The following is a 9,044-nucleotide window of genomic DNA, read 5'->3' as shown; positions in this document are numbered from 1 at the left end:
ACTTTGGGAAAACCGCGACGGACGGACATGTCGGAATAACAGGGGCTGGTGGTATCTCCTGCTTCGTATCCATTCGTTGATTTATCCGGAGGTGGATGATTAGCGGTACGGGCCATCACACACGCGCATGTATGTGTGTCGAATTTTGGATTCTTCAAAAAATTGGAGACTTAACCCTCCAGGGACGAGCCTAAATTTTGTTAATTAATTATTTTTTCTTTTTCAGTACAATTGTTAATTAGTTAATCAAAGTCACGGGAAAAATGAAAAAATAATTATTTTTCGTTTTAGGAAAGTGTGAAATCGGGAAAACGGCTGTGACCGGTCACGTTCGTCCTTGAGAGGTACAAATAAAAACAAATAAATCAAACTAAAAAATCGTAATTTATTTTTTCTTACATTATTCTAAAATAATTCAGCTGTTATAAACTATTTACTTATGTTATAAACTATTTGGTATAAAAAAATAATTACTATCAAATCAAAATACACGCAAATTGTTCTTACTACCGAACTACAATCATTTCTTGCACATCTTCTTCTTTTCTTACCTTCAGTTTCGGATATATAATGATCCAAATGATCAAACCTCAAAGTTTCCATCACCCGCGTTGAAACCGAAATGACAGATGAAGGCCCACCAAGGGACTTTGAGTCAGTCTTGTACTTTTTCAAATACGTTTGGCAAATCTCTCTACGAAAGTTTAATTTCGTTACGTTCCCTATTGATTTCCTGTACATTACCCAGGCATTATTTGTTGCTGCATCAATAATCCATGTAAATATTGGCCACCACCACTTTTTGCTCCTAATTGATATTCTCCATTTTACCAAATCTTTATCCATGCGGTCAGTGCCTCCCATTCCGACTGTATCTGTTCATCTGGGATTGTGGTGTCGAGCCGTAAGCTGTCGAAGCAATTATAACTACTGAGCTACTTTCTGATTTTCCTCTGTTTGATTGTTTCATGCATTGGTTTGTAGGATCAGGACAGTCTTTTGGTAACCGATTTTCCCTCATAGTCCCTGTTCCATTGTAACCCACATCTTTTAGATTTTTTAATAAATTCATTCCCGTCCTAACCAAGCGACAACTTTGGTTTTTTTCCTTGGTAAACGTCAAAGTTGGCCAGGTATTCAAAGTCACTGTTTAGGTACCACACTTTGTATCCAAATCTAATTGGTTTACCACGAATGAACTGCTTGCAGCCATATCTTCCATATTATTTAATCATGGCTTCATCAAAAGCCATGTGCTCAAAGGGCACAAAGTTTTATTGTGTGCAACGTTCTATACCTATCTTTAACTATTTCTGAAATATGTTTCCAAATTTCTAACAAGATTATTTTAACTCACCCTTTCGCAAAATTACGTACACTAAGAACCTAAAAGTAATATTAATTATTTGTAGAGGTTATCACAAGTACGATTTTCGTAGCACCTAGATTTGACTATTTTGTAAATCGACGTAAGTCGAAAATGAAGAATGAAATTTTTTGATATCTCGCTTTGTTTTCGAGATATCGATACTTGAAGTTGGAAAAATTTATTTTTATTTAAACAAATTTTTTTTACTTTGATCGGAAGAGGATATGTTTACATTAAATTACTAATTAAATCTTTAAACTATCATTAAATATTTTTTTTATTCTATAAATAATTGAAAACAACGGACAATTCTTTATGAAAAATATCAAATTATTCATGTATTTATCGTATTTAAGTTATATTCATCACAGTGATAAAAGTTATCAAAAATGGCTCATTTTGCTATAAAAATCTTTTTTTTTTCAATATAATTTTGGAGTATCAGGATAAATAATATAAAAATTAAATAAAAAATCTTTTATTTATTGAAGTACAAGATACGTGACAAGATTTGGTTTTTTTGAGAATTGAGAGACATCCTCCAATTTCCACACCAATTTGAGAATTTGGTCTTGAGTTTTTTTCAATCAAATGATAAGAGAACGAATGCCTGGGGTGTAAGCAATGATGCGGTAACGTCCGCATATAATTGAGCCGTTTTTAAGGGGTGTTAAGATTCTAGAGTATCACATTTGTAAATGATATATAAAAGGAGGGATAGTATGGAACGTTGAGCAGTGACAATTTGAATATATCCATTTCATTATTGGATGTAGCAGACGGATACTCAGAAGCTTTTTAACCAATCCGGCGTGTGAGATCTGATCAAAAGCTTTCTGGACATCCACGAAAATGCTAGCGGCGCAGTGCATATTACTGGCTTGCTCATTCGGTAGGAAATTCGTGACAGAGTCAGTAATAGTTTTTTCTTTATATCTCGATCGAAAGTACGCATCTTTTGCACCTATTTCCAAAAACAAAGTTGAAGATTCGTGCTGTATATGAGAGGACTCAGTTGCCTATGCGTAACACACTTACTTTCGACCGGCATCATCATGGGTACCCTTTTCACCCTAACGTTATTTGCGATCAGATGGCGTAATACTGTAAATGGAAGAACTTATTGATAGGAAAGTGAAGTACAATTATTGTAACTCGTCATTTTTCTCCACCGGTGGACTACAGGCTCAATCTGATTGTTAATAAATTTTATATAAATTAGTCACACAGACCGAGGCTCTTACAGAATATTTTTTTGTTCTAGGTTCCAAGAACTGAAAACGAATAGAAGGATATTATGTTGTGTACCTAATCAGACAATTATTAGTAAATTCTTTAAAATATACAGCTAGTATTAATTGTTTCTTTGTTCAATTACATTGTGTCAGTTGTTTCTGGTTTTCACAAAGATTTGACCAGTTCTTGACAGTTACAGATTTGAAGGAAGAGTCAGAAGAAAATGAAATTGCGGTGTGTTAATTTGATAGCAAAAGATGATCTGGAGTTATATAATACATTCATATCCTTATCTGGAAGTGACAAAACGTTAGCTAGTGTTGTGAAAAACTTCAAAGAGTATTGTGATCCCAAAAAATAAGATTCACGAAATTTTTATATAATAGTATTGTGCAAAAATAAAGTCAAATTTTTAACAATTTTGTGACGGAATTACAAAAAGCAGTGAAGACAACGGGTTACCAAAATAAAAATGAAATGGTGTGAGTTCGAATTGTAATGGAGATTTATGATAATGCTACAAACAAGATCGCGAAATGGGTCCTTAATCCAGCCCAGCTTGGCTACAATGAAATTTTAAAATTCAGTGAAGGCGCATATTTTTTATACATTCGATCTCAGGTTTTTTTATGGCAAGCAATTTATTTAGAATGTTTCTTTTGAATAATTTCTTCTATAGAAATTCGAAGAATTCTTTTGGGATATTTTTTATTCATATATAAGGAGTTTTGTAGCGCAGTTTTGTTTTCTTTATAATAAATAGTCATAGTTAACAGAACGAATTAGCAAAGTAATCGAAGAATTTAAATAAATTATTTAAGTTAGTTAAGTGATAGTGATAAGTGAGTTAATATAATTTAGTTAAGTGTAGGTTATAGTTCTAGAATACATTACGTAAGAGACAGTGTTTATTATTGACACGAATAGAAATCGTATAAATTAATAAGAAAAACCACAATGAAACAACCCAAGAAAAACTGTTGATAGTGTCGTCGTTGAGCTTACAATCAGCTTTAGATTTATGCAAGGCTGTTGAAGCAAGTAAGAACCATTCAAAAGTTCTACAGTTCTACAGAGTGAAACAGCAAGTGCAATAAAATTAGACAAAAATAAATGTCAAAAAAAAGTGTCCGGCGTTTAATAAAACATATGCACGATGCCAACAAAAACATCATATCGCAAGAACGTGTCCAAATGAATTTAATAATGAGGCCAACAAGAGAGAAACGAAATTTAAGAGAGAAGTTCATGAGATAGTACGGGAAATCGGAAGCAATACTAATTCAACTGAGAGTGAAAAGGAGTGTGGTGAGAATGAGTTTTTTGTGAATAATGTGTTCAGGCAATTCAAAACAAAGCTGGACGAAACAGATATTAATTTTTAATTATCCTGTAGAGTTGAAATTTTAGATTAGATACCTTAGGGAAAATCATATTAAAGTAAATAATACTTCAGTCAAAATTCTGTTTACTGTAGTTTATGCTAGAAATCAGATACGATTACTCGGTCTTCAAGACAATATTAGGCTTATTTTAATGAAACGAATCGAAGCGTAGTAAAAGCAAAAGTTGTTAAGTGTTTGGGATGTGAGAAAGAAATTTCCAAAGTTATTTGAGATATTGGTTACTTGAAAAATTTAATCATCTAGAAAATAGAATAATTTTTGGAATACCATCTGACCCTGAGGTATTTAAAAAAAATATTGATTATTTGGTGATCTTGACATGATTAAAATCTGAGAATAGTTTTACAAAGAGCATTAAAATATAACATAAAATTCAACAAACCATAAATCCAATTTAAAAAACAAAGCGTTAACATGCTAGGGCAGACTTTTTCTAAGCATGGTATCAGTGCTGACCAAACCTATATAAAAGCGATTTTGGAAAAGAAAGATTCTGAAAACAAAACTAAAATGTTGAGAAGTTTAAGAATGATAAAATTTCTGGGTAAATTTATTCCCAATCTATCGAAAATTTGTTCTCGTTTACGTAATCTTAGTCGAAATGATATTCAATGGCATTGGAATGATACTCAAAAGTCATCCTTAAGTCAACTAAAGCGTTTACTCACCTCTTCGACAGTATTAAAATTTTTTGCTCTTGAAAAAAAAATTGTGCTAGAAGCTGATGCTTCCAAAGATGGTCTTGGTACACGCTAGCTAGAGGAAGGTTTTCCAGATGAATTTCCTTCCGCCTTACTGTTTCTGAGCGAAAGTATGCACAACTAGAAAAATAAACACTGGCCATTTGGTTCAGTGTCCAAAAGTTTCACTTATTTATTTATGGTTTAAATATCTAGGTGTATATTAACCATAAAGCTTTAGAAGCAATTTTTAACTTCAGAAAATTTTTGAGTTCATTCGGAACATACACACGGACACTGAATTTTTATATATTAAGATAATCATTTATGATTATAATTATTAGAAAATACCAATTTCTTTTGGGAGAAAAAGGATTAATACTGATGTTAAAATTCTTACTTGAAAAATTTTAATTTCAATTCTGCATATATCTTCTTTCTAGCCCTATAGTTTATGGCACAAGAAGATTGAACCATTCTTAAACCACAAACTTTAACTTTAAAAAACAAAATATTTGTCAAAAAATCACTCAAAACATCGCTATAATCATTATTATCTCAAAAAATAATGAGTAGCAAGTGGTAAGACACTAAAAGACAAAGGCGCTTCAAGATGAAGTCTCGTAATTAACCATAGACAAGCGAAATTAACTCAGGCTCTAGATATAAATTCTTTATTTTGCCCTCTTTAACTCAATCCTTCTTATGTTGTCCATAATCTTTAATAAGTCGATGTTTATTACATGTTTTTAAAAGTAATAACTTTCATTGGTAAATCAGGGCGTAGATCGAACGCAATGCTTCTATCCTCACACGTTTTTGGTCAACATTAAAACATTTTGCAGCAATTTTTCTCATGTCCAAACTGACGTAAACCATATGATGAACGCGTTCGTATGAAAGATTCAGTTCTTCAGATATCCGTTTTAGCCCAATTCGACAGTCTGATAAAATTATGTCATGAACTGTATCGATATTTTCGGGGACTGACACAGAAACTGGCCTTCCTGATCGGTCATCATGGAACGGCCAACAATGGAAAATTTACGTCTTTTGAAGCTTGCAGTCCAATTTTTCACGGTCGCAGACGAAGAACATTGATCACCAAGGTTATTAAGGATATCTTCGTAAATCTGCTTACCTCTTAACCCTTTTAAATACAGGTACTTGATGATGGCTCGATACTCCAATTTTTCGATTTTCACAATTTCGGTGGACATCTTTTTTCTTTTAATTTATTGGTTTACTTTTTTGACGTCAAACTTTGCACTGACACTTCTTAAGTTATTGTTCGTTGCTATGGTAACGCAATATTTTGTTTATGCATGGAACTGGTCTACATATCAATACATCCTCGTAGGTACACAGATTGGCCGTTGGGTTAAATTTTAATAAAAATTTATAAAATTTGTACGTGGCTGGTCAAAATTCATGTTATCCTGTTTTCGGATTAAAAAAATGGTCACCTTAAAATATAAAAGGAACTAAGAAGGTTATATATAATGAAAAGTATATTTACAAAGAAGTACTTCCGTATTTTTGTATTCAATTAATCGAATATCTTGAACACGTCAACAAATAATTCGAGGTAGGTAAGCTTCAAAATTTGACACTTGACACAAAGCTCACCGAAGTTGGTTCCAATTTATTTCTGTGTGCTAAGCGTCGAGCGTCGAATAAACTGGTAAACAGTGATAATATGTTGCATCTTATACAATCTGTTTCACGAGTATATACTTCTAGTGAGCATTTTGATTATGAAGATCAAGATTTTTAAAAATAACACAGTTTCTTCAAACTACCTCGAATTATTTTACTGATCTTGAACAAAGTTTAGTAGCAGTTTGTCACCAAAGAATATTTTATGTATTATTTTTATAATGAAGGAGGTGTAATCTGGCAAAATAAAAATGTATGAATACATATTTTTTATTTGCTTACTTCTTCCTTATCATATTATAGAAAGGTATATATATACTGCATACTTTTGGAAAAGCCCCAAATGACTTCTACTTATAACACGAACGTTTTGAAAAACATATACAAAAAATGGTTAATTATATTGACGGTACAAACTCTCTGGTCAACGTCAAAGTGGCCTAGACAAGTGAGAAAGAGTATAAAAAGATTTTTTCTTGATCTTGAATTTTTCGATATTTACATCTTCATGAACATAATAAAAACACTTAATCACTCATAAATACATGGAGGCGACAATCATTCATTGCCATACACTTGTTTCAATAAACTATAAGTTCCATTTGCAGTTTCTTCAAGTTTCATGAACAGTTTCACAACAATCCATTGTTCAATTTTTACGACGAAACAAAAAACAGACCTTATAGAAACGAAGGCAACAGGTACACTGGTTTGTCTACAGACACCGCATTTAAAAGAGTAGACATAAAAATAAAAAGCTGACAGTCGGTAACCTTTGACGCGTGCGTACTTTTTCATCAGCATCTCTACTGTTGTTACTTGATAGCCACACCTCATATCATAGCTTTGGCTTACAAATTTCTTCCAACTCTTCTTTTCGTACGATAAATTATCAATTTTATGTTTATTAAATACTCGTTTGCAATTGCTTTCTCATTTTGAAATTTACCAACCAAAATGCCCATAGCTCTTTTTCTAGTATTATCATGATATGATGACCATTTTATTTTCCAAAGATATTTTTGCTTTTTATATCACAAAAATCTCTTTAAAATGTCTCGAAAATGATTTTTTTTCGCACTATTAAAAACGTACAATCTAATCACAAGTTGCAATACGTAGTGAAATAAATAAACCAAGCAACGATGGTGAATTTCAACAGATTGCAATCTGCAATCAAACCGTGCCAATTTGGTCGAACAGCTAAAATATACGACCAAATTATTTGAATTTTTTTCGCATTGATAAAATCGTACTGCAGTATTAGAACGAGTGGCGAGCTTTAGAAACTATATTCCGAATCGTTCTTGAAATGTACATGTACGAGAACCATTAACCCAATAATGCCCAAGGGGTCGTTAATGACCCTCAGACTTAAAATAATTCCATTACGCAGTGTCATTTGCTGAAGGCAATAAATGTACTGCGTTGAATACGAATGTCTCATTTCCTAGGTGATAACCGACATAGGTTAAGGATGTTGCTTAATAAGGAAATTAATTCCTTTTGTTATGTAATATATAGGGAGGTACGATTTTGTACCCAAAGGAAGAATTCGATAATTCGACTTAAATAAAACTATCCGTTTTATTTAATTGGTGTTTGGTGACTCGTTTACTATTGTATTTATTCTTTTATTGTTTCAATATATTTGTTACCGTTTGAACTATCGTATCGATATTCACCCGAATTCGCTTCCATTCTAGTCGCACTTTTCTTTTAATGCTATATTGCCCAACTACTAAGGGTAAGGTAGGTGTAGACAAAGTGGCGTTTGTAAGCCCTGGCAAACCACAGCGTTTTCGTTGGAAGTGTAATAATCATAAGAAATCATAGAAAGGGTAACAGATAACTCTCTTCTCTTAGTGCCGTTTTACAACAGCACCTTTCTACTTCGGGAAGGAAACGAGCGCGTAGGACGTGTGGCCGAACGAACGAATGTTGGAAGTGCCTTTTGTTTCGAGTGTTTTATACTATTATCTCTGCTTCGGCTTGTGTTTATATTATTTATTTATAGAAACATTGTTAAAAATATACGTTAGGGAAATTACACTGTAAAATAGATGGTCGGTTGGTAGCACTGATTCATGTTTGACAGTTGACTTTAACAATATTATTTGAATTTAAAGGTTTAAGTCATTCATTTAAAGTTAGGTCTTTCCATGAAATATCTTGAATGTTTTGGGCATATTTCATGACAACATTTACTATGTCTAAAAACTCATTAAAATTTATTCTAAATATTATCTTAAAATTTAATTAACCGAAATACAGACAAAAACTTTCATTTCTGTAAATGATAACAGCTTTTATCCATAGTAATATTACAAAATCACCTTCATTAGAAACATGTTTCATAAAATTAGATGAAACACCTTCCTAATAATTGTCGAAATACTTTACTCTAATATTTGGTCCCAATATTATTCTCATTATCTTTCTCTTTGCTTTTTGTAAATTTTCCCTTTTCCATTTGTTTATTACTGAGGTAACTTTTGTACATGTGATCAATGGTTTATCAAAGTCTTGTATATTTGTATTATCGCAAAATCTAGTTCTACCTTGATGTATATAGTCTTTTGGAGACTATTATTGCCTAATACTTTTCCTTGGGTTCCTCTGATCTCGCGTTCTGGGGAAATAAAAATAATTCTTCTACTTGATTTGATTTCTTCCAAAGTTATTCCTATATAC

General features: G+C 32.2%; 1 long non-coding RNA gene across 1 annotated transcript; it reads right to left on the bottom strand.

Moving 5' to 3' along the window:
- Nucleotides 1–1,831: 1,831 nt before the first annotated feature.
- Nucleotides 1,832–6,157, bottom strand: LOC130442004 (uncharacterized). The gene is made up of 3 exons (XR_008909662.1): nucleotides 5,833–6,157; nucleotides 4,680–4,832; nucleotides 1,832–2,643 (listed from the first exon to the last, which is right to left on the bottom strand). It is a non-coding gene; the product is annotated as an uncharacterized LOC130442004 (long non-coding RNA).
- Between the last annotated feature and the right edge of the window lie 2,887 nt (nucleotides 6,158–9,044).

This window comes from Diorhabda sublineata, chromosome 3 (genome assembly GCF_026230105.1).
Source record: "Diorhabda sublineata isolate icDioSubl1.1 chromosome 3, icDioSubl1.1, whole genome shotgun sequence".
Taxonomy (NCBI): Eukaryota; Metazoa; Arthropoda; class Insecta; order Coleoptera; family Chrysomelidae; genus Diorhabda; species Diorhabda sublineata.
Note: the sequence above shows the minus strand (reverse complement) of the source record. Positions and strands in the feature narration are given on the sequence as shown.